The sequence below is a fragment of the Halichoerus grypus genome, chromosome 8, assembly GCF_964656455.1.
Source record: "Halichoerus grypus chromosome 8, mHalGry1.hap1.1, whole genome shotgun sequence".
Classification (NCBI taxonomy): domain Eukaryota; kingdom Metazoa; phylum Chordata; class Mammalia; order Carnivora; family Phocidae; genus Halichoerus; species Halichoerus grypus.
Window position 1 is genome coordinate 40009434 of NC_135719.1, and position 26212 is coordinate 40035645.

Genomic DNA, 26212 nt, shown 5'->3' on the forward strand with positions numbered 1-26212 from the left:
GGGACCAACTCAGCCCAGGGGATTGGGGAAGGGCTGTTCTTGGGAGGGCTCTGCAGGATAAGTAGGAGTTTACTGATTGGATGAGGAGAGTTTATACCTGGCAAGAAAACAGCAGGTACGGAGACAGGAAACAAAATAATAAGACTTGTTTGGGGACAAGTGAGAGGACAGGAAAGGAGGGTCCGCAAGGGTGGAGCAGGGGCCAGGGTCAAAGGGCCTAGGAGAGCAGGCCAGAGGGGTTGAACTTTTCCCTGTGAGCAATGGTAGGCCACTGAAGCCAAGGATGTGGCAGGTGAGGATGTCTGGAGACTCCCCTACCTCAGACGACCAACAGGCAGCCTAGACGTGGGAAGAGGCTGGGGTTCAGTACACACCCGCCATGTGCCAGGGGAAGGAGTTGGAAATTCCCCCAAACTGTGGCCCCAGCCAGGAAGCAGCTCAAGGCATCGTGTCATTATGGAGTCCCCCGGCATGCCCAGGACTGCGCTCCAAGGGAGGAGACCTTGGGGGACATCAAAGCCAACGATTCGCAACAAATGGCAGACAGTGCCGCTTCACTGTAGCCGGGGGCCAGGAGAGCAGGGATGGCCCCCTATGGACTGAATTGTGTCCCCCAAAATTTATATGCTGAATGGCTTACCCCCCAATAGGACTATATTTGGAGTAAGGAAATAATCAAAGTTAAATGAGGTCATAAGCATCAAATCCTAATGTGATAGGATTAGCATCATTATAAAGACGAGATAGCAGAAATATCTCTTCATCCCTGTCTTTCCCTGTCATGTGGGCACACAAGAAGGCAGCCACCTGCAAGCTAATAAGAGGGCTCACTAGAACCTAACTGTGCTGGCGCCCTCATCTCAGACCTCCAGCCTCCAGAGCTGCAAGAAAATTACCATCTGTTGTTTAAGCCACCAGTCTATGGTACTTTGTTGTAGCAGCCAAGCAGGCTAAGACAGGGTGAAGTCAAGGGGAACTTCCTGGAGGAGACAAGATTTGGGGCCAGATCTGGCCAGCTGGAACTGTGCCCACACACTGGACCCCAGCCAAGACTTATCCTTCACCAGACCTGAAAAGCCTCCGCAGTTCCTCTGGAGTTTAATTCCTCTGCGGGGGAACACAGGGACAGGTGTGGGACTGATGGAACTTCGCATCTTCCACATAGCCCAACTCTCAGAGAAAGGGGTAGGAGGTTGGAATTTTATGGCTTCTGAGCCCAGGATCCCAGCTGCCCTTTCTGCCCCCATGAAAGGTAACTCAGCCTGGCCCAAGTCAGCCAGGAGTCAGCATGCAGGGGTCTCCCCCAACCCCACGCTCTCACCCCTAAGGGCGCTACCTGCAAATGGAGACCGGCGCTGGGCTCTGAGTGACAGAAATGATTAGGATAGGCAGAAAGAGAGAAGGTCTATAAATAAATATACATTTTTATAAGACAAGTTTAATTAAAGTGGATTAAAATTAATTTGCTTTAAGAAAATGAGAAGTATCCTGGAGAATTGCAGAAGCAGGGCAAGAGTCCCTGAATCTAAAGGCGCCGCTGAAGGGCCTGGGAATAGGGTGAGGGGGCATGCCATTCCCTGCACACGGTGGCGTCCTCAGAAGGAGGTGGTTCACATTTACACAGCATACTCTACACCACAGGTGTGTTCTCTGGGGATGGCGGGCGTGTTCAGACCCACTTTCCAGGGAGAAACTAAAGCCCAGAAAGCGCAATGGTGTGCCCAAAGTGGTACAGCATGCCTGTGGCAGGGCTCGGGAGGAAGCTACTGGTCCTTCTGCCAGCCCTGGGCATTTCATTCACGTTCAGCACACCCAAAGTCCCTCCCCCTCTGTGCCCCTGGCCTGAGCTGCTTCCCCTCCCCCGCCCTCCGGGTTCCTCCTGTCAGCAGGGTGGGGCCTCTTCCTCCGTGGCAGGCGGGCTCCTCTGAGCCCTGCACAGGGAAGGCGGAGGGAAACAGCCTGGGGGTTGGGGACAGGAGGCAGAAAAGGAAAGGACCCGAAATCAACAAGCATTCCAGAATTTTAAGCAGTTTTTGGAGGAAAATGAGGAGCAGGTTCAGCTGTAGCAATTTGCTCCAGGGGAAAATTATGTTCCCATGCTCTATTATACAGAACAGAAGGAACATTTGGTGGGTTGAATACTTGTTAATTTATTTCTCTGTTTGTTAATGGGCCCGACACACGCGCATGCTCGTGGGCGTGCACGTGCGTGTACGCACACACACCAGGCATCAGCAGGAGATGGTGTTGGGCTCCCCGAGGTCTCCTGCCACCCTTCTATCAAGTATCATGTCTACAGGAAGGCCCTGGGTGGGCTGATGTGAGCCTCTCGATTTCCTCATCTGAAAAATGGACTTGGCAATGAGATGACACGACGTATTAGAGCAAAGCCTTTGACCTTGGAAGAAGTGTGACGAGACGTGAGAAGCTGTTTTGAGAGCATCTACAGACATGCAGAAGGTTCCAATACTGGCCGAGGGAGTGATGCTCCACTGGGGGGCTCCTTGGCACCTTACACGGAACAAGTCCAAATACGGATAAGGCATCACGCTCCCGCCTGGCCCAGATTCCCATCTCCGAAAATGGTGCCACCACCAAGCCTGTCGCTCAGGCCCAACGGACTGCCTCCGACCCTGTCTCTCAGCCTTCCCACCCCAGGGCCAACTCCACATCTCCCCCTCCCATCCATTTCTCACTGTCCACCAGCCACCACCCCGCCGCCATGACCCACGGCTCTCCTCCAGACCCGGCACCGGCCTCCCCACCAGGCTCCCTGCTTTCCCTGCCACCGACTCTAATCCATTCTCTCCCCACGGTGGCCAGATTTGGAAAGCACAAATCAGATCCTGTCACTCTCCTGCTTAGCGCTCTCCGGAGCTCCCCACTGCACTCTGAATAAAACCTGCTCCTCCGTGGGGCCTGAGCCCCCCCTCACCGTTTCCCACCCCCACTCCTCCCTCCCTCCCTCATTCCCCTACCGCCAGCCATGCTGTCTTCCTCCTGGTTTTTAAACACACCCAGCTCCTTCCCACCACCCGGCCCTTGCCTAGCTGTTCAGCCCACCGGGAACACCATTTCTTCTCAGACGTGAGGGCTCGGCTTCAGTGTCACCTCTCCAGAGAGGCCTGCCTGGATGCCTCCCGCTCTAAAGCCACGCAGCCGACACCAGCCACTCCCCACCTCATGGCCCTGGCTGCTCCCCTCCCAATCTCACATTATTTGTGGCCTGGCTCACACTCCCACGGGAACAGAAGCCACCCGAGCGCAGCCGCAGCGTGTGTGCCCTTCTGGGTGCTGCTTCCCCAGGACTAGAGCATCACCTAGCATTTCCGAAGGCTTCCATCAGCGCTTGGGAAGGGAGGGAGGGAGGGAGTGAGGGAGCGAACGGACAGTCAGCTCTAAGCCAGAGTGGCTGGTGAGAAGGGGCCAGGGCGCCCTGTGCCCAGCCTCTTCGGCTGAGAAGACGGAGCCGGGGGGAGGCGAGCTCTGCAGAGCGGCACCCGTGATCCGGGCCCCTTCCTCTAAACAACTTGACGAAGCAGTTACAGGGACGGCAAGAGCAGGTGTGCATCCTGGACGACAGCGTGGGGGAATGAGATCGTGCTCTCAGAAATGAGAGACGAGAGCGAGGATAAGAAGAGTCCCCTCTCACAGGCGAGGAAGCTGGGAAAGACTGCGGGAGTGGCCTGGGTGCCAGGTCCCCAGTGCAGGCTTGCCTGCCTCAGACCAGGGCGCTCTGGTCTCTGTGCGGCCCACACCCCGGCTGGGAGTGGGAAACGGAACCCAGGAGGCCTTTCTCCATCGCCGGCACCTTACAGGTGGTGTTCCAGTGCGTGAACTGGCTTAGCGTCCCTTCCCCAGGTTCAGCACAAAGCGAGGAGAGCGGGAGAGCAAGAGAGCGGGCCTGGCCGGGAGGACAGCCCTGCCCCCACTCCTTCCCGTGCCTGAGGCAAGGGAGCTGGGGAGCCAGCACCTGCCCAAGCGGACAGGTAAACTGAGACAGGTCTGTGTGGGGACTCCCAGAGTGAGCCGAGGCGGAGGAATGGGCCAGCCTGAGTCCCTGGAGGCGCGGGAGGCCCGGGAGTAAGAGCAGGACCACCTAGAGGAGGAGGAGGAGCTGCTATTTAGCAAGCACCGCCCCTCCCACCTGGCCAAGGGCGCAGAGCAGGGGGAGAAAACAGCACTCCAAAGGCCCTGGGGTGGGTGCCCTAAGGACAGATTTGGGGCCCACTCACTCCCACTCAACTGGGTTATGGGGATGGAAGGTCCTCACTGAAGGTCCAGAGGCCTAGAGGCAAGGCTGCCCTAGCAGAGGCCCTGCTCCAGGCTAGCTAATGAGGGATCGTGGCTGCCAGTGGCCAAGGTGCCTTCCGCTTGCAGCCGGTGCACATTAAGAATTATTTCTCTTGCGAGCAAACAATTTGTTACAATCTCCATCGCACGCTTTTCCCGGCTGGGCGCCCTCCCATACATCCTGGATTAATCCCAGAAGTCACTCCATTCATTTAGGACATGCCTGAGTGTGCCTCCTCTTTTATTAGGGAAATTTTTCATTGTTTTGAAGCACTCATAGGTTTTAATTTGGGGCTGAGATTTTAAAGCCTCCCTCAGGAGAGACCGGAGTAGGCCTGTGGCTGGAAGGCTCCCTCTATCCACAGACCTGGTGGGGCCCAGCAGGGGCCACCGGACTCCATGGAGGATAGGAGCACACTCATCTCCTCTCCAAGGAGCCAGAGACTGCAGATCTCAGTGCCGTGTGACACTGGGACATGCCCTCAACTCTGAGCCTCCCCAAGAGAGACAAAACCAGGTGTCCCTTTAACTGAGCTCACCCAGGAAAGTCTGTCATCACCTCTAAAAACCACAGCGTGGGGCCACTGAAAAGGCACGAAGTTTGGAGTTCAGATTTGAAATGTGAACCGGGGCGGATGAGTCACTAGCTTCTCTGAGCCTAGTTTCCAGGGCCCTAGGATGAGGCTAAGTGTCAGCCCCCGCGCCGGGCTGTTGTGTAAGCCCAAGTTCAGAGCAAGTCTGACTCAGCCTGGCACATAGTGGGTGCTCAATAAGGGGGAGTCTCCCAGCCCTCCCATCCTGCCAGAGACCCCTTCCACTTCTCCAGCTCTTAGTCTCTTGGCCTTAAGAAGCCAAACCACCTGCTTCCTTAACCCTGGCTCCACACTGCCCTCCGGCGGACCCCCACCTCCCTTTGTCAGAGCTTCCCCACAGGCCCATCCTGCAGCTGCCACCAGCTGCCACCAGCCCCCTCCCAGGCCTCGCATCAGGCCTCCATACCTCCTACCTGAGGCCCTGCAGCCCAGGGAGCCCTGCCTGTGCATGGACCCTACACTGACTCCCCACGCGTCCCCACAGCCCCATGCCAAGCTCTGTGCTGGGATCTAGGCTGCATGTTTGCTGTCCCCCTATGTCAGGAGACAGCTATCCCACTCCCAACTCCCCTACCCCACCAGGGCTCCAGGACTGGGACCTCTCTGGGCTTTGACCTATATGCCCTCTCATTCCCCACCCTCCCACTGCCTACTCTCAGGAGCTCACAACCTACCCTGTGCTTGCTCCTCCTGCTTGGTCTTTGCTCACACTATCCCCAACCAGGTGTGCCTCTCTATACTCCTCCCTGCCCCACCTGCTTCCCAAATCCTCCGAACATTAAGGTCTGGCCTCCTCCAGGAAGCCCTCCCTGACTTCTTCAGCTCCTGTCTCCCTTTCCCGGGGCTCACAGTCTATCTCCTCAGGCACTCTAACTACACGTTACTACCTAAAAGCAGGGACCATGTCACCTACTCACTTTGTGACCACCAAGTCCAGGCAAAGCCCACTGGGTCCTCAGGAAGAATGGGCTCATTAAATGACTCGGGGGGGAAGGGCACAGAGGATTCCTACAGATGGAGTACACACCCCTGTGAGAAAGGTCTCATTCTGCCTATTATGCAGAGGTTAAGAGAAGTGAAGCACCTGCCCAAGCAGCAGGGCTGGGATGTGAACACACGGTCCACAAATCCACATTCCACATATGTCGCCCACCAGCCCTCCACTTCACACACACACTGTCTTTGGTGACCCTCACCACCTCAGCTCCACTGTTCCAGTGCCACCCAGGAGGAAACGGAGGTCCAGAGAGGCCTGTTACTGGCTCAAGAACACACAGGCTGCCTGGTCAGCACACCTGACCGGGACAACCCGCAGGAGGTCTCCCCGGTGACCCACCCTCTCCCCGGCTGCTGGACGACCCCTCCCTGTCCCCAACCGGTACGTCGTGCTCTCCCAATTACTGGCCCAGCCCCAGGGCTCCAGGGAGCGCCTGCATGGTCGGCTGACCTCTCCGAGGGGCCTGGCTCTCACGGTGCTGGGTATGTACCCAGACAGCCTCGCTGCAGTGGCTCCCAGAAAGGGGGACATGCTGGGGGAGGGGGTGGCAGGTGTGGGCTGAAAGCGCTCCTGCCACCCTCCACACTGCCTGGACAGCAGAGCCATCCGCGGCAGGCCTCCTCAACTCCTGGGGGTAGACAGACCGAGGCTCCGGGTGAAGGCCCGGCCTGCCCACCGAGGGGAGGGCTTTGGCCAATGTCCCCTCCAGCTCCTTTCTGCTCAGTGACCTGGAAGGCCTCGGGGGTCATGGGACGACAAGCCCCTTAGCAAGAACTCCTCTCCATGTCGAGGGGTCACCTCACTTGACTCAGCCTCTGCTTCCTCATCTGTAAGTAGGGTTCAGGCAGTTGCTGCCTCAAACATCCAAGGCGCTCAGGGAAGCGTGGCTGCCTGACTCCGGCAGGATCTGAGGATCTCCCCTCCTGGGACACCCCGCAGATACTCAGCCCCAACCAGGGCAGATCTGGGCTCCCAGGAAGCCAGCTGGGGAGTGTTGGGTGGAGGTGCCAGGCCGAAAGGCAGGTGGACACACCCACCAAACAGCAACAGAGCCACACCCAGGATGTCACCAGGAGAGCCTGGCTCGGGGTAGCAGACGTGGCAGGCGCAGCAGGGAACGTGCGGTCTCAGAAGCCAAGAGGACGCTGCCCCCCATCTGGCTGCCCTGAGCACAAGGTCCAGGCCACATCCACCATTCCAGACAGCCAGACGCCCACCCCAGCCTCCTCCCAGCTCCATCGGGCTTGATGGCAAGAGCACAGGGTCTGCTGAGGAAGACAGAGGGGTCCTGGCGGAGGGTCCTGGCGGAGGGTCCTGGCGGAGGGCCCTGGTGCATACAGCTCAGCCTGGGGCCAGAAGGGGCTTAAGGGCTGAGTGGGTTCGAGTGGAGACAGCTCCCCATCTCCGCCCTCCCCATGCCAACCCCCACCCCCACTGCTGAGCAGAAAGGAGCTACAGCTTCACCCCAGCCCACCCCACAGAGCCACTGTTCCCAAGGCTGGGGCGTCTTCAGCATCTCCCCCCACCCCCCCCACCCCCGCTTCTCAGTTGCAGCTCAGGCTCCACCCCGCCTCTCCAAACCCAGCTCAAGCCCTTTTCTTACTCAGAAGAGCCTCTTGATTGAAAAGGCCTCCAAGGCATCTCACAAATAAGAATCCTTTAATTGGGAAGTTGTTCACTTCTCAAAGAGGAATTTTAATTTGGCTTCCCCACCATCTTCTCTCGCCGAAACCTGTGGACTAAACACAAAGGCTAACAAAGGCCCAGCACCTCAGCACCCTTTCCACGACTGCAGAGCACCCCAGAGGCAGAGGCAGGGGTGGCAGCGGCCGCCCCACCCACCCGCACAGACCCCCAGGCCCCCACCCATGACTGTCAGAAGGCCTCGAACCTCTCCCTTTGGGTCCACCTGCCCCATGTCCCTCTCAGCACCCCCCACACAGGGCATAGGGTTAGCTGGATGACAGGGCACCCACACAGGGCAGGGACCCCGTCTGCTGAGTTCCCAGAGCCCAACACTCTCTGCATAACCCCTCATAAGCCCCTCTACCACCCTCAATCACGCTGTCCTGTAGCTGATGACTTAAAATGACATTTACTGAGTATTTACTATGTGCCAGCCCCTGCTCTAAGCCCTTATGTGCACCAAACTACTTAATCCACACAGGGTGAGTGCTGTTATTATTCTCAATTTGCCAATGAAAACACTAAGGCCCAGAAAGCTTAAGTAAACAGCCTGAATTCATACCTTTAGCAGGAGGCAGAGCTTGAACTGGATCCCAGGCCGGCTGACTCCAGAGGGGGCATAACCTTCACCCACCTGCCCCACCCATGGCCTGTGAGCTCCTCAAGGGCCAGGATCGTGACCCTCTCATCTCTGTGTCCCTGGGACAGCACAGGGCCTAGCAAAGAGCCGCACGTAATAAAACGTCTACAGAGTCAACAAATGAAATGAACAAATGAAAATGAACAAAAGCAAAGCACTTCCTATTCATTCTCTCCTTCGAGCCTCACCAGAGGCTGGTGACAAAAACAGGCAGGTAGATTGAGGCCCCCCGGGGAAAGCAGCTGCCCCTCGCCACCAGCCAGGGCGTGCGGAGGCCGGGGACGTCCTCCCAGATCCGACTGTGTGTACCCGCCTTCCGCCCAGAGTGTACAGGGACTGGTTTGTTGGGGGCACGCACCAGGAACTGTGCTCCCGGTTCCCCATTGACACCCCGAGCTGAAGCAAACCTCCTCCGAGGAGCCCTGGTCCCGGTCCTCATATAGGAATCTCCCCTCTCTATCCCCGGCAGCTTGGAGCAGCCTCGACACTCCCCTTGCATACGCCATGGCATGAGATTCTCACCACCACCAAGGCGGCCTGGTCCACTATGGTCATTGCCGTGGAAATCCCAGGCTACTCGCGCACTGTTATGAGTTGAAATGTGTCCCCCCCCCCGCCCCAAATGGAGATGTTGAACTTCTAAACCCCAGGGCCTCAGAATGTGAGCTTATCTGGAAACTGGGTCAATGCAGATGTAATTAATTAATTAGGGTGAGCTCATAGCAGAGTAGGGTGGGCCCTTAATCTCATATGGCTTTGTGCCCTTAAAAGAAAGGGAGATTTGGACAAGACGCACACAGAAGGAAGACGATATGGCCAGACACGGGAAAGATGGGCATCTATAAGCCACTGACCGACAGGCCCTTCCCTCACAGCCCCGTCGACACCGTGCTTCCTGACTTCCAGCCTCCAGAGCTGGGAGACAACACATTTCTGTGTAAGCCCCCCACGTGTGGTGCCTTGTACACCAGACCCAGCAAACTGCGACACCCACACACCCAGCTTTTCATGCTGACTCAGGCCTGCGGCAGCTGTGTCCCTCTACACACACCCCACCTTCTCTACCCCTGGCTCGTTCCCATCAGCCCCAGCACACAGTAGGCCCCCGATGAGTGCCTGTGAGAACGGACGGGATCCCAGCATCCCCCTTCCACTCGGCTGAGATAAGGAGGAGACGAGGAATGGGCCGAGCTCTCGAAACACCCTCAGGTCGGCTAAGTCAGCAGAGATGCACAGAGGGCCAGGCGTGTGGCTGCGACCACGGTCTGAACATAGTGGGAGCTGCTCCAGGCAGGCAGACGTGGCCGGAGGTAAGTCCTCCATCAAGCCACAGACATCACCCAACTCCCCACGCTTTGCCAAGCCCCCTCACCGCCCCCTAACCCCCGTGAGTAGGAAAGGAGAGCTTCCAGGTGCCAAACGCAGCCCCCGCCCCATGTGGAGCCTAGACCCACCCACAGAGGCTTCAGAGAGGCATGTTCAGTTCAGTCAGCACAAGGTGGAGCTGCGTCCACAGCTGAGCTGCCCCTGGGGCCTGGGCTGGCCTGGAGAGAGCGAGGTCCCCATCCCGGCCAGAGTGCAAGGAAAGGTCAGAGGCCATGCTCCCAGGGACACCGGCCCTCCCCCAGCGTGAGTCTGGGTTGGGCGAGCACAGCCCAACCTGGCTGATCATCAAAAGTGACTGTGGGGCTCTTTAGCCATCCAGATTCCTGGGTTCCCCCGGTGACTCTGGATCAGAAGGTCCTGATGGGCCCCTGATGCAGAGCCAGGCTCCAGGGGTTGAGCTCCAGGGGTTGAGCACGATTCCATTTGGGAAGAGCTTTGATAATGGAGCAGGGGACAGGGGCAGCACTCAAGCGGGGGACTGAGGCAGGAGAGGGTGAGCAGGGCAAAGATAAAGACAAGGTGAGGACGATGACAGCAAAATGACAGGGTAGCGCCCTAGATAAAAGGTACCAACAGCCATTCAAAGGGGCCGAAGTGGGTAGGAGAGTGGGGGAGGTGTTCTGGGAGGGGTGGGATTTGGCTGGTGGGGAGAAAAGCTTTCAAGACGGAAGTAATGGAAGGTGAGATCGAGCCTGCTGTGGGTGGGATGGAGGACAAGGGTCCCTTGTTGGAAAGAAGGATAGGAAGGGCAGCCTTGAGCCAAATCACAACAGGCCCTGAATACCCAGAAGGAGGAGTCTGGAGCTCAACCTCAGACAGCAAGGAACCCCTGGCGGGGGGCGGGGGGGGTGGCTGTTGAGGAGGAGCATGGCATGAAGGCAGGCCTGTAGTCGTGACCACCAGGAGGGCTCAGAGGGGCCTGGGCTGCTCCAGACCCCCAGGCTGAGGCTCCCCTTGCGGGGACAGCGGGAGAAGTTGGGCCCAGTATCCGCACCCCACTCCCTGCCCACAGCAGCCCTGAAGAATGTTACAAAATGACAGTGCCAACCGTGAGGCCATTTGGGAGGAGCAGCTGGGAGGGTAGCTGGCGGCAGTCTCTCTGGGCTGGTCATTCCAGAGAGCTCGTCGCAAGGCTAGAGTAACAGGCACCCCCACAGGCAGGGAGACCCCCCGGGCTGGATCACCCAGCTTCGAGACCTGGTCCAGCCTCAGAAGCTTTAAAACACCCCGCACCAGAAGCCCCCGACTCCCTCCCTCACACACCCAGCCCTAGCCTCTGCCTCAGCGGCAGCCTCACAGACCCCCGGCCTGCGTAGCCACGTGGAGCCTGGCTTCTCAGGTGCAGAGATGCACAGGGGGCCAGGCGTGTGGCTGCGACCGTGGTCTGAACATAGTGGGAGCTGCCTCCAAGCAGGACTCTTCGTTGCCCTTGCTCAGCCCCCGGTTGCTTAGCTCAGTCAAAGCCTGCACCACGCACCCCGTTCTCAGGCTCTGATCTCCCCTCGCCCGCAGCCCATCCTCAGCCTGCCTCAAGCAGCCAAGCCTCCCCACCTAGGCCTGGCCTGCCATCTCTCTCTGGACGGACGCTGGAGCCTCCTAACCACCCACCAGCCTCTACTCTTGCCCCTCCCCCCCCAGCCCTTTCCCCACGAGGCAGTGAGTGGTAGCCTCTGAGCCACAAATCACCTCCATCCAACCTAACTCAAGGCCCTGCACGGCCCTATTTCTCAGCCCCTCTTCCCCACCGGCTGCTCCCAGCTCAGGGCCTGTCCACTCCCCTCAGGTCTCTGCTCAAAGGGCACCTCACCTGAGATGCCTTTTCCTGACCACCCTGCAGAGAATGGCTTCCCCTGCTCGTCCACTCCCTTTTCCTACCTTATTTTTCTCCATGGCACTTATTACTCCCTAACCTTATACAATGAATTTACTTAATCTGGTTTTTCTTCTGTCTAGTCTGGAGTACTGGGGATGAGCCCGGAGCTCAGAGAAGCCTCCCGAAAGTGACATCACACGCCCAGCCTCCCTCCCTGGCTCTTCGGGATCAGGGGCCACCTTCCACTTCCCAGCGAGGGGATGAAGGAAGGCTTCTCTGATTCAGGAGTCAGTAAATGTTCAGAGCCTCTGTGTGCATCCTTCCTGCAAGGCGGAGAGCCGAGCGGGGCTCGCCAGAGACAGAGGGGCTTGATTTAAGTGCCCCTGAGCCCACCAGTGAGCGAGAAGTCAAGGGCTGCAGCACCTGGGACCCTCAGCCTTGCCTGTCCTTCCCCCACCCTGCCATCCTGCCCCCTCCCTTCCAACCACAGGAGCACCAGAGGAGTGGGCAGTGGGGCGGGCATGGGAGGCAGGAGGCAGTGAGGCAAACCCTCCAGAGCTTTGCTAGGTCGGGTCTCAGCCCCCCGGGACCCCTCAGAAACTCCCCAGGACCAGCCCTGCGCCCTCCTAGGCACGGCACTCCTCAAACCCTCCAAAGTCCCTGCCACTACATCCTCCCCTCCCCCAAACCATCAAAACCCTGCATAGGTCTTCCTGCTGGGGCAGGCACTATTTATAATGACACACGGTTGGAAACAATCAAAATATGTAAGGGAGAATTGTTACACATGCTACAGCACACACAGGCTGGAACATTATGCTGCCATTAAAAATCACATTACAGAAGAATATTTCACAATGGGAAAATGATCTTGGTATAGTATGAAGAACAAAAGGCAGGTTAGAACACAGTAAGTACAGTCTGATCCCAATTATGTCATAAATACATATTTGGTAAAAGACTGACAGGCAAAACACTCAAGTGCTCATGTTTTCTATACAGAATGCGTGCTGTTGTTTGGTTTTTTTTTTAAATAACGAGAAAAATAGAACATTTTCAAAGAATCCGTTAGCCTTCACGGCTCAGCCCAGGCGTCCCCTCCTCCAAGCCCCACAGCCCCGCTGAGGGAGCCGCTTGCGCCCCACATTAGTTTCCCAGTCTGTCTCTGCCCGCTGAGCTTCCTGCTGCCTGGGGCTGTCCCCCTGGGCAGCAGGGAGGATGCGTGTGGCCCCTGATGAGGCTGGGGGCAGGGCCCGGCCTCCCTGCCTCCCTGATGCCCCTGCCCACAGCCCTCCCATCGCCCTTGGTGGCCTTGCAAATAACCCTGACCACATCCTCTCCCCATCTCCCAGCAGCAATTACAGGTTAAACCAGGGGGGCTAATTAGCTGCTCAATCCACCCAGAACTGACTGATTAGCAGGAAGATTTCGATAGAGATAACTGGACTTCAAAGCAAGGCCTAGAGTCCGGAAGGAAATCCAACCGTCGGCTCCCTGCCACACCCCACCAGCTTCCTGGGGGGGAGGCCAGCACTGGCTAAGCCTCGGCCACACCATCACTGTCACCTAATCCTTCAGGAGAAGGGGTTCAAGGCTCACTGCTCTGCTGAGCCTCTGGGTCTTCTTCCTCTGAAAAATGGGTATAACATTGCAGTCCAGCCTGCTGCCCCCAGCCTTCCCCTAGCGTTCCTTCTAGTTAGCAAAGCCCCTCTGCAGCCTTCTCATGAGTCCCAGAAGCCTGTAAAGAACAGCGGATTGGCCCAGATAAAGGGTAGAAGTCACTTGTCCAAGGTCACAAGCAAGCCAGGAGTCAAGTCAGGCAGTACCCCAGGTCCCCTTCCTTCCCCATCTACCACTTCTTCAGGACTTGCCTCACATGGGACACAGTGGGAGGGCCTGTCACCTCCCACATTCTGAATATCCCGCTCCTCATGATACGGTCCAAGCCATCCACTCTGCTCACACAGAGCCAAGGTCACCTGGCTGCCAGTACTTGTCACACGCCCACACCTGGGACTGAGCCTCCTGCCCTGAAGGCGCCCAGATCTGTGTGCTGACTCCGGCTGGGAGCTCCGGTAAACTCCACACACTGGGGTCTGTGCTGGTGTCTCTTGACAGTTTCTTGGGCCCTGACAGTCTTAATCCCCACGTTCCCTCTCCCTCCTGAAGTCATGCATACATCTGGCCAACAATGTGACCGAACCAAGGACAGATCCCTCCGGCTCACCATCGGTGCCCTCCCACACCACATGGGAACCCGTTAGCTGGCGCATCCATGAAACCATGTCACTCCAAACATCCCGGGCTGGGGATCTGGCTCTCAGAGCCCTGCCTTCGCAAGGGACAGCAGAAGGTGGCACTGCCACATCAAACCGCCCAGACTTGGCCTCCCGTGGGGCGGGAGAGAGGGGGGAACCCACTCTTCCATGGGAGGCTCTTCCATGGCCTCCCTACAGCCTCTCCCTTGGGGACCCCACACCTGCCTCCATGGCCCCTGCCGCCCCCCTCTGCCCTGCGGAACACGGTGGCCTCTTACCTCAGGTCAGGCAGGCGTTGGGGAAAGGCAAGTGGGTTGGGGTCAGCCTGGGTGTGACTCAGTCGCCCTGTTTGCCTGTAGGCACCGGAGCCTCAGGGGCTGTGGGCACAGGAGGCTGTGGGAGAAAGAGGAGATGAGCTGTCAGCCAGGGCCAGGCCGCAGGGGGCAATTCCAGGGAGCGGGGGGGGGCGGGGGGGTTATGCACACAACACACAAGTGGGTCTGATTGCACCTGGCTGGGCGATAAACATACATCACACACACACACACTCCCTCTTGCTGACACACACACACATGTGCTCTCACTCGTTGGCACGCTCCCACTCGCTTATACACACATATGGTCTCACACAAATACATACACACACTTACTACACTAACTGACACACTGACGTATCACTCACACACTGGCATTTACACACATGTACTCTCACACATACACACACACACACACACACACACACTCACGTACCACCAGCTGCAGCAGGTAGGGCCCTGGGAATGGTGGGGTTTCTGGCCCCAAGTTGGGGGTGGGGCTCTGAATATGCTTGCCCACACACTGGCTCTATGATCTTGGGACAATCAAATCTCTGAACCTCACTTCCCTTGTCCATAAAATGGGGATACGGGTGCTCCTGCCTGGTCCACTGGGAAGATAACTAGAGAGAAGGGGCACCTGGCCTGGCGCTCAGTGGTATCCAGCCAGCACCTGGTCCAGGAGGCAGGCCTGGGGGCTGACCCTAGAGAGGGGTGCAGGCAGAGCACCAGGGGGCCTCTCCTGTGGCCTGAGCCTTGGCCTCCTGGTTCCCAAGGACCTGCCCACCCATCCTTTCCTTCTCCACCTCTCCTGATTTATTCCTTCACCAAATATTCTCCAAGGGAAACTTCCATGAGTGGGGAAGGGTACTAGGGGGCTCAGTCTCCTTGGCAAGGCCCCCAGACACAGGCCTCGGGCTGGAAGTCCAAGGAGGCAGCTCTCATGCGTGCCAGCTGTGTGGGCTGGGCTGAGCTCCCTCCTGAGCCCTGGTTTCCTCCACCTCTCAGATGAAGCCCCAAATCCCTTCCTGAGCTGTTGCCAAGAGATGCCCAGCTGATCGGCGCTTCTCAAAGTGTGTGCAGGCACAAGGGGAGTCTAGGTGGTACGCAGACAAATGCTTTTATTTTCATTGTTATGTGTTTATTCTTCCGTGTATCAAAAATAACAATAGCATGAGCACACCGTAGCCGTGACTTCACGGATGTGTGGCTTGGGGAGCGCTGGGAAACCCACCTTCAAATGTGAGTCAACACGAAGGCAAGGATTAGGAAAACAAGAGTACAAGTGGCCTCCAGCGGTGGCTCAAGCCCGTGACAATGGGAGGGAGAGGTGGAGAGCTGGCCTCTCACCTGGCCTGGCTCCCAGCAGCCCTCACAAGGGTCAGCAGCTCCCTTCCTCCCTCGAGGGCCAGGCTGGCTCCTCCTTTCCCTCTTGGTTCCCCACATGGCACCGTCCAGCACAGGCGTAGGTCCCCAGGAGGACTCATGAGGCCTGCCAGATGGAACGAATGGAAGGAAGCATGGGTGGATAGGGTGCGGAGGTGTTGCCGTCATGTGGGCAGAAGACAGCAAAGGCCTCTGGGTCCTTCCCAAGATCAATATTCTGTCAACTCTAAGATGTGAATGGTGGAATTTCTCACCTACATGGTAGGTTAAGATGGAGGGACTCTTTGGAAGCAAGAGACTTCTTGTTTCGTGGGCTGCCAACCTCTCAAAGAATGAGGCAGAGAAATGGGCACTGAGCAGGTTTCTGGGCCCACCGTGGCTTTCTTGACCTGACAACAGAGCTATGCACAGGGTAGATCCCATAACAGGGGACCTGCCTAGCCCCACAGTTAGCCAGCCCCAAACTCTGCCCCCTGCGGCCAGCAAGCCCCAGCGGTGCCTTCCAAAGGTTGCTGTTCCTAAAGGACAAGACAGGACAGAGTGATGCCAGCCTAGGACAGATGGGTAACCACAGCCTGAGCAGTCCCTCAGGCCTGGGTCCTCCAAGCCAGGCCCTAGCCAGGCAGGGGTGCCCCCAGTGGCTGTGCAAGCTGGCACCAGGTAGACTGGCACAAGCCAGCCAGGCCCAGGCCAACCCGGGCAGCCCTGTTCCTGGTAGGCCTCCACACCACCTGGCTGGTAGCCCTGAGCCCAGTGCCACCTGAGCTTGGCAGGGCAAGCCATTCTGTCAGTGCCACCCCAAGCCCCCCAGCTGCCATATTCCAAGATAAGGAATGGGCCTCCTGCTCCCTCCTCCCCAAACCTTCCTGAAGCTCCCACTCTCCTCAGTGGCATCACAAGGAGTTGCTATGGAAATGGGACCACAGGCAGAGCATGACAATGATTTGGGGCAGGGAGACGCAGTGGGAGCCAGGAGCTCTCCTGCGCCCGGGGCCTGCTTGTGTGCCGAGTTCCACGAAGGACGTGAAATCCCGGCTGCTGACCTCACAGCCAAGAGGGGTAAGGAGACCACCACAGAGGTGGGGGGCTTCCCACCTGCCCTCCTGGCTCCTTGCCCATTCAGTGGAGCCCTGGGAGCTGCAGGAATCAGAGGCCTGTGTGTTCAACAGAATTGCCACGTGCCCTGGGGAGGTGAGACTCCTGCAGAAACCGCCACTCCAGGGTGCCGCCCAAGTGGGTTCCATCCTGTGGGGCAGCACCGAGCAGGTGCTGAGCAAACACCACCAACACAGAGGTTGGTACTGGCAGGGGGAGATGGGCAGATGGAGAGAGACAGAGAGACACAGGTATGTGCCCGCTCTGGTCAACGCAGTCATAGGACCACAGAGCTTGAGAGACCCACACCCACTGAGCAGATGGGGAGACTGAGGGCAGAGTCACCCAGCAAGTCAGCCAAAAAGACAAGCCCAGAACCCATGTCTCTTCTTCCGCAGACCTGAACCCTCTACCCAACACCCCCAGCTTTCCATCCATCCATCCATCCATTTGTTCATTCATTCATTCATTTACTCATTCATTCATTCTAGTCTTGGTAAGGGCCTATTTTGTGCTTGATGATTGGAATAAAAAGACGTAAAAGACACCGCTCCTACCTGCCAGGAGCTCAGAGAGGAGACAGGCCATCACGGGCAGAAGGAAGGTGCTGGGACAGAAGTCCAGAGAGACACGGGAGCCCAGGGAAGGTCTCCTCAGAGACTTCAGTGCCACACTTCTGAGCCATGCTTCAAAGAGACTCTGGATCTCCCTGACTCGTCTCCCAGCTGCTTCCTCAGCCCAGAGCCTCCTGACGGCCCCATACAGAGGCCTCCAGGGTGAGGCAACACTGAGCCCACCTGGGGCCCTCAACACCCGGAGGTGTTCCCCATGAGCACCCCCAGTCTCTAGGAATAAGGACTCATGAGGATAGTGCCTTGCTACACAAAAGGAGCTCCCAGAATGCCATGCCTGCCTGCCCTCCCCCCCCCCCCCCCCGCCAACTGCCCCAGGCTCAGCAGCTTCCTGACTTGTTCCTGCTTTCCCTGGCACCCCCCTCGAGCCAAGCCTTGCCCTGGGCCTGGGGCCCTGCACTGGGCAGAGAACAAGGGAGCCCTAGCCGTCGGTCACTGCCCTTGTGGAACTAAGTCCCAATCTCTCTGTTAGCAACAGGAAAGTTCTCTCCTATGGTGTTTGGGTTTTTTGGCAGGGGGCTAATACTGAGCGGGCAGGAGGGCACACCTCCCAGAGCTCGGCTGTATCCTACATGGGCTGTCCCTCTCAGCAGCTGGTACAGACCCCAGGACCTATTTTACCCAAGTGGAAACCGAGTTCCCAAGAGGTAGCCCCAGGTTGCTCAGCGCTGAGAAGGCAAGATGGGGAACGACGGGTGAGGACAAAGAGAGGCCAGGTCTGGGACCGTGGAAGTGGAAGAAGGAGCTATCTAGGAAGGCTTCCCAGTGGAAGAGGGACTTAGATTTGCTCAGAGACTGCCCTAAGGCTCCCAGCAGGAAATGAGTGTCTCTGAAAAAGAAAACTTGGCCAGGGCATGCCCACCAGCCCACAAGACTTGGGGCTAGGCTAGGAGGGGACTGGGCATGTTTCCCGCCAGCCTCCCAACCCACCGAGGACTGCGATGGCTGCCATCTCACATTCCTAATTACTGCCATCACGGGAAACCAGCTGGGGGTAGAAACACAGTAGAGACACAGAAAGGAGGGGGCGAGCACATGAGAGACAGAGTGACCACGACTCCTAAGCCAGACAGACAGACGGAAAGGCAGTGACAGAAAAGAAAGGACAGACGGGCCATCCCTCCCTCCCCCAGAGCCGGTGCTGCAGCTGCCAGGAGAAGCCTGCAAACTGGAGCTTTGCAAAGATTTTTCAGCAATAAAATTCTTATTTGAAATGAAATCTTATGCAGTGGGGGAAGGCTTTCTATGCCAGACATTAAATCCAGAAGCCATAAAGTGAAAATTTGATAAATCCAAGTACATAAACACGTAAAACATCTGTATGGCAAAAGACACTATAAGCAAGTTAAAAGGCAAGTGAGACACTGGAAGAAAACATCACTAATATACAAAGAGCCACCACAAATCAATAAGAAAAAAGACAAAAGAAGAGAAATTGGCAGTGAAATAGAAATCCACAGAGGAAGAACTCAATTGGCCAATAAATGCATGAAAAGATGTTCTATCTCTCTAGCAATCAGGGAAATGCAAATGAAAATGACATGATACCATTTTTTGCCCATCAGATTGGGAAAAATTAAAATGATTGATAACAACCAGTGCTGGCAAGGATGTAGGGAAATGAGCACTCATCGACCATTGGAGAGAGGGGGAATTGGCTCAACCTTTGGAAGGGTAATTTGGTGATATCGAAGAACGCTTTAAACCCACATACCCTACAAACTAGTAATCCCGTTTCTAGGAGCTTCTGCTACAGAAACCATACCAGAGACAGTCACATATAAACACTCAAGGATGCTCACAGCAGTATCGCTGGTAAGAATAAAAAAGAAATTGGAAATTACCTCAGTGCTTATTGATAAGGGAATGTTCATATAAAATACAGCACATCTATACTCTGGAATACTCTGCAGCCATTTGACAGAAAGAGGCATATCTATGTATAACAATATGAAAAAAACAAGCTGTACAATGCTATTTCAGAATGAGCCCATTTTTATAAATAGCAATTTGTTGGTATATGGCCCAACAATACCCAGATGTTACAGTGAACACCTCCTAGCAGGGGATGAAGGAGCTGCCACGGGCTCCTACCCACAAGCGTGTTGTTGGATTTTCTTTTGTAATCAGAAAAACAAAATCAATAAAGAGTTAATGGGTTTTTCTTTTAAGTCCTGCCTGAACCCTCATATAAAATGCAGATCTAAGCAGCCGTGCTGTGGTGGGAAGGGAAGGGGCCTATCTGGTTCCCCCTGCCTCCAAAGCCCCCAGGCACCTTCCTGCACACCAGGGCTCTGGAACCAGTTTCAGAACCTATGCTGGAGAATGTGGAGCCCATATCCCCGCCCCCCAAACCAAGGCTGACAGGGCAGAAGGTTACCCAAGGTCACACAGACAATCCCGACTGTCTGGGGCTAACGCCAGGGCCGCTGGCTCCTCAGCAGGGCTCTGGCCCTCCGGGGCTAGCGTGGGAGGTTTCCCTGGGTGTCCAGAAAACCCTGGGGTATCACAGTGTTGGGAAACCCTAAGCTGAGGCTCAGGGGGAGACCGGAGGTAAGGGCAACATGGAAGTGTCTTTGCAAAAAACTCGAGGGGAGGGATCTCTGAGGCTCAGCTCTAGGCTCTTACAGGGTTCTCTGTACAAAGAAAAAGGATGGGCGAGCCCATGGGCCCACCAGGAGAGGGGCCTGGTGTGTGCAGTGCTCACAGAGAGAGGGGGGCTCAGGTGGCCTGTGGAGATGAACTGTGGAGGGTGTGTGTGTAGTCATGTCTGCATTTAGAGTCAGTGGGATTGCGTGTGTGTGTGTGTGTGTGTGTGTGTGTGTCAGGGTACGTGGGCAGCCAACAGACCTGCAGACAGACCAGGAGCAGGTGGGAAACAGCAGAGCCCCATCCCCAGCTGGCCCTCAGCCTCATGCCTGACCCAGTGCCTCCCAGCGCTCCCCTACCCTCTGCAGACTGGGCCATCTGCCACCTTGACAGAGACGGGCCTCGAAAACTCTGCGCTTGTCGCTTCCTTTGCAGGGATGCCTTCCCTCCCTGACCAGTCCCCAGTGTCCTCCAAGAAGCCTCTCCCAACAGGCTGAGGTGGGAGCACCTCTGTCCTGCCCTGACCGCCCCCCCCAAACTGTGAGTGCTGACGGACATGACTTCCCGGGGCAGGGGGTGGGTCCTGCTCTTCCCTGCACCCAGAGCCCAGCACAGGCCTGGCACCGACAAGACATCAAGGACTGATGTTTGTGGAAAGAACAAGTGGGTGATCACAGCGCTCGACCCCAGCCAGGCACAGAGTGGCATCTTCACGGGGTCGGAGCAGAAAGAAGACTGGGGACTGAGATGCCTGGTGCCCTGCCCTAGGTCAGCATGAGAGGTGACATTATCCAAGTCACATGGAGAATGATTAAAGCAGGAGTTTCTAACTGGGGTCCCCAGGGAGAGGCGACTTAGGAGTCTGGGAGCCTTGAAACGGCACCAAACTAGATGTGAATTTATGCACGTGGTCGGGGGAGAGGGAGCAAACCTCCTTCAGGTGGAGGGCAGGGCTGCCTGGGGAGGGGTGAGTTTCTCATCACCGAGGGGTGCGGGCACAGGCTGGACCAGGCGAGGTCACAGTGGGTGAATGGACTCTCTGGGCCTTGGCTCCTCCTATCTTACAGCCCAGGGCTACACAAGGCATCCTTGTGAGTCCACACTGATGTGAAAGGAAGTGCCAAGGTCACGCAGGGGTGAGGCTCCAGACTACAGAGCTGAGTGTACAGTCCTCCCACCTGGTGGTGGCCTGAGTCCCTCTTCCCTCCTTGGGTAGGGGACAGGCTTCCCTGACTGCCCCATACTGCTAACTAGGCCTGCAGAGCCCAAGCCCTTCTTGGGTGCCCCCGTCACCATCTCCCACATGACGGTGACCCTACAAAGGACAGGAGCAAGAGGTTTCATTATGAGCCTGGCCTGGGGCCAAAGGAGCCCAGGGGCCGGACGGAAACACTGAGCAGGGTTGGAAGCCAGGCCAAGGCCACACAAGCTCTTGGGGCCCCCCAAACTCACTCTGACCCCTCAGGGGCCTCTCTCCGACTGGCCTGGGGAAACTGAGGCACAGATAGAGCTCTCTGCCTGGGTCACACCAGGAGTTGATGGCAGAACTGGGCCAGGATCCCGGGCTTGCTGCCCCTAGCTGGGCTCACTCTGGGCATAAGTGTACCTTGGCCCCCTCAGGCAACTCAGTGCACACCTCAGCACCCCACAATCCTGCCAGAAAGAGGCAGCTGGCACCGGGGCTCCAACCCACTGACTCAAACGCAGGCCTCAAGTGTCCCCCGGATCCAGCCACCCTGAGCCTCGGTCTCCTAAAACGAGGTACAAAAACCCTCCTCCTGTTCCCATTGTGAGGTTATGCCAGCATGGATGTATAGTGTGCTTGCCGTGAGCCCTCCTGGCCACCCCATCTGGGCCTCAGTTTCCCCAGCTCTAAGTGAGAAGGTTGCCCTAAGTTATTGCCCAGGTCCCAGAGCCTCCCAGGTGCCCAGCCCACACGTGCATCAGTAGGGAGACCAGGGCCTGCCCTTGGGAGCTCCCTGCTGCTTGGTGGATGACAGCTCAGGCTGGCCGTGGAGCGAGCGAGAAAGCGCCCATCACAGGGCTCCCACACGATGCCTTCACACTGCCAGTCTCCACCCCTCCCGACTGCTCCACTTGTTACCTGCCTGTCCCCTTCAGGCACTAGGTTTGTACCCCTGTTCCAAAGGCCAGAAGAGGCTCAAAAATGGAAAACCCAGTGGGAGCCAGGCAGCGATCAAGGAAGGCTTCCTGGAGGAGACAGGACAAAGTGGGTCAAGTTCACACGGGGCCTTGAATACCCAGATGAGGAATCCAGACCCTGAGGAGCCCCTGGCAGTTCCATAGGTACCTCCCCGACCCCAGCCCAGGCCGGCCTCAGTACTATGTCTCCTGCCCAGGGCTGAAGGGGAGAGGGGAGAGGGGACTGGGCACGAGCCCCCCCTCCACTCCTTGGTGCTGTGTCTTCTGCCAAGGGCTGAAGGCGAGCTGCCCCCCCCCCCGCCCCCTCCATAGCCATGGACTGTGACTCCATCCGAGAGAAATGAGTCCTGGTTGGTGATGCCTGCAGGCGCTGGGGCCTCACTGCGGACAGTTTTCTGCCGATGAGTGCCGTGTGGCCAGGGAGGGCTCCCCAACAGATTAAGAGCAATGCCTCGGACTCATTCCTATTCGGGTCGGCTGCCGGCTTCAGCATGGCTGAGAGACACGAGGGCAGAGGCAGCCCTCCGAGAATGCCCAGTGATGATTCCTCTCCGAGTCCAATCTATTTTCTATCATTAATGCTTTTGAAAAGCCCCACACGCTCTGCAAACAGGGAAGGAGCACGGGGCTCGGCAGGGCAGGGCAGGGCAGGGGAGGGGAGGGGAGGAGGTTCTGGAGGCAGAGGAGAGCTCCGCAGAGGTGGTGGGGGCAGCCAGCTGGGTGGGGGGCTTGAGACCCGGGTTCAATCCCCACCCTGTCTGCACCTGCCTACTGAACCCTGGGGCAAACCCGTCCGATCCCTGGCAGTGGGAACTGGCCACCTGCTCTGCCACCTCAGGGGATGGTTTCTAAGGTCATCTGAGAGGTCAGAGGTCAGCAGGCTCCATACACTGTAAAGGGTCTTGAGGAACCGAGAGCCAGGCAAACCTGACTGACTATGGCAGCAAAGGACTATGAACTGGGGTTCCCTATCCTGGGGGCCCCTCACACCCCAGGGTCCAGGGAAGGCCTCGGGTGCCTCTCGCCACAGCACAAGCAGAGGAGAGAAGCAGCAGGAATTCGGGTCCCCTGGCTTGTCTGTCTCAAAATTGCACTGCCATCCTCCCTTTCCCCTCCGCTCAGCAAGACCAGCCTCGCAGTTGGCATCCCCTCCTCCCCACCCCTACTGTGGAGGCAAAGGGATCATCCCCACATGTCCTCGGCTCTGAACACGTCCAGGGCTCGCCCTCACCCTTGGGATCATGTCCAAACTCCCCACCCCCACGGAAAGCTCTTCCAGGCAACTTGGGCCCAACCGTGGAGCCTCACCTCCTCCGCGGCCTGACCCCACCCTCAGCTCCAGTGCTCGCCACCCCTCATCTTCGCACAGGCTTTTCCTATCTGGAATTCCCCCCTCCTTGGCCTCAGGCCACCTGTCACACTCCTTCCCCTCTTCACAATGTAGCCCAGGACCTCCTCTGGGCGGCTTGTCCCGACCCCCCCCCCACCCCGCCCTGCTGAGTACCCAGTAGCAGCCTGCGTGAGGACTCAGTAATGCAGCAAATAGGCTTGTCTGGCGGATCCTCTCCAATCAGTGAGCTCCTGTGGCCAGGGGCTGCATCTGACCCATCCCGGTGCAGCCCCAGTGCTTGCAAAGCGCCTGGCCTACAGTAGAGCAGTCCACTGATCTTAACTGAGCGCCTACTATGTGTCAGGCTCTGGGCTAGGTGCTGGGGATGTGGCAGCAAAGACGGAGCTAGTCCTGGTCCTCGAGTTGCTTGCGGGGGATGTACTCCAGAATGTCTGTTGAATGAATGAACGGACATAGGACCACCTTCTAAATGGGGAAACTGAGGACCAGAAAGGCAAAAGGCCCTCTCCAAGGGTGCTTCTGCTTCCCCGCCCACATCTCTCTACTCCATTTCTCTCCCAGAATCTTCTTAGCAGCCATGAGGAGGAACTCAAAACGAAAGGTTAGGAAAAAAAAAAAGAAGAAGAAAATGTGGTGGATTTTCCCCCTTTCTCCATAATGTAAAGAAAATTGCTTTTGCCAACTATCGCAGCTTAAAAGCAATTAGAGTTTTTGGAGGGGACTCTGGGCACAAGCAGAAGCGACAGAGTGAGCGCCGGGCACAGAATTTTTCCAGCATTCGTTTATATCAAGCAAAAGGGAAAAAAGGTGTTAAAAGCAGCAATTTCCTCAGCAGAGATGGTGGAGATAAAATATTTACAGCCTCCAAGGGAGGGGCTTGGGAGGGGCAAGGGACCCCCGGCTCCCCACTCTCACTCCACGCTCTGGGAAGCCGGGAAAGGGACAGCAAAGAACAGAGACAGGCAAAGATGAACCACCTCCTAGGCCTATACTGACTGATAGGGGCTCAGAACAAGGGGAGAAGCCTCCAGACGCCCTCTGCTCTCTCACCCCTTCCCCACTGCCCATGACCCATGGCCACTAACCGGCCCCCGCCACCCAAGAGCCATCCCTTCAAGCCTCAGACCTGGCCCTGCTCAAAATCGGGAGAACTCAGCACTGGAGGCCTGCACAACCCAGGCCCCCCACGCTCACCTCCACATGCTGAAGGCGTGGCATGCTGCCCTGTTTCTGAGGAGCCTCGCTCTGTCCCACCTCCAGGCCTTTGCTCATCAGGGACCATAGGAATGTGTACCATTCCCCTGAAGGGGAGTTAAGGCAGGTTTGAGGATACAGACCCAGAGCCAAGGACATACAGCTCTAGGCACAATGCTGGACTCCCCACCAGGCCTCTCCTCTGAACCACCCCTTCCTCACCCGGGCCTTTCACCTGACCCTTGGCCTCCACTCTCCAAATACAGAGCAGCCACCAGAGGTCCTTCCTGAAACCTTAACTGCCCTCCTCCCAGCAGCAGCACAGACCTCTGCTCATTCCTAGGTTCAAAAGCCAGCTCCCTTACTCACTCGCTGTGTGATCTCTGCAAGTCCCTCAACCTCTCTGAGCCTCAGCTCCCTTATCTGTTAAACGGGAATAGTGACAGTACATCTCTCATGGGGTTGTTTCTAGGATTAAGTGAGGTAAGGTATGTAAAGCACCCAGCACTGTGACCAACAGTTGGTGTTCAGTGAACTCAGCCCTGTCCTACTTCACGCTCAGTCCTCAAACGTGCCTCCCCAGGCCTCAGGATGGCCCACGTATATGCACACAGGTTCCCCCACCGCCTTGCAGTCACCTGATAAATGCACAGAAGGCACACACCAGCTAGGAGCAAAGAGTGTGGGAGGCTCTCAAGGGCTTTGCATACACCCGGGAAGCCCAATCCCTCAGCACAACATCAGGGAGCCTCTCACTTCGCTTGGCTAGGAAGGATTCCTCCCAAGAACAGCGGTAAGCCTCAACCAGAACCCTTAGCAGGTGGAGGAGGTGATAGGAGGCTTAGCCTCCCCTCCAGCTGGTGGCTGCAACCTAGCCCTCAGCCAACCCCCAAGCCCCATTGGCCAAAGGCAAACACCAAGGCCCAGGGAACAACTGTTAGTGGTGTAGCCAAGAGCAGAAACCAGGTCCCAAAGACAGTGTGGTCCAGCAAAGCCAGGTAGTTCTAGCCTCAAATCCCAGTCTCATCAGTGACCAGCTAGGTGACTCTCTAAGCCTCGGTTTCCTCATCTGTAAAATGGAGTCCATGACCTTCACCTTGCAGGGCAGTTGTGTGCATTAATAAAAGTAACGTTCTTCTGTGCCCTGCCTCGATTCCAGCATATAGTTAGTGTGGGAACGTATGGTGGTGTGCTCGCCCTATCCCTACAGCGCTGGGAGAGCAGAGGAACGGGCTGGGGGGAGGGGCGGCAAGGACCTGCCCTCTTTCCTCTGACCCTTCCCAGCCCGCTTTCCACCCCCAGGGGCTGAAGGTCCAGCCACAGACAGGCTAACACCCAGCCCATACCCTGCCCTCCTTGCCTCACTCTTGGGGCAGAAGGGGCCCATTACCTGCCTCATTGTACCAGGAGGAGTGGTGACATCATCCAGATCATACAGGCCCCAACCAGCCACTCATTCAAGGTTGGGTTGTTTTCCTCTCCTTCCCCAACTGCAGAGAATACACAGGCTTGATGCAGGGTCTGGAAGCACCATAGGACCATAGACCACAGATCAGAAAGTGTTTTGATGTCTCTATCTCTTCCTTTCCCTCAGGTCACCTCTCTCCCAAGGGCCTCTCCTGCCCCACTTCCTGTCCTCGAGAAATAAGCCCAACCAACTGTAAGCCTGGCACTATTCAGGGCTTTCCTCATTGCGGGGGCAAAGATGGGAGAACAGCAGGCCAGTCTCAGCCCTGGACGGCCGAACCTCAGGACACCCCACTAAAGCCTTCTTCCTGATCTGCACACCCATTCTCCCCACTAGTAAGTAACTAGGTGTGCG

The 26212-nt window shown here is 57.1% G+C and overlaps 1 protein-coding gene across 11 annotated transcripts in view; it reads right to left on the minus strand.

Annotated features, from left to right (window-relative positions):
* LINGO1 (leucine rich repeat and Ig domain containing 1) overlaps window positions 1-26212 on the minus strand; it is a 215465-nt gene that overhangs the window by 179929 nt on the left and 9324 nt on the right. For all 11 annotated transcript variants that reach the window (XR_013450388.1, XR_013450389.1, XR_013450391.1 and 8 more), the window contains exon 2: window positions 13945-14059. The gene's annotated coding sequence lies outside the window, so the exon portion shown is untranslated. The remainder of the gene's footprint in view (window positions 1-13944; window positions 14060-26212) is intronic.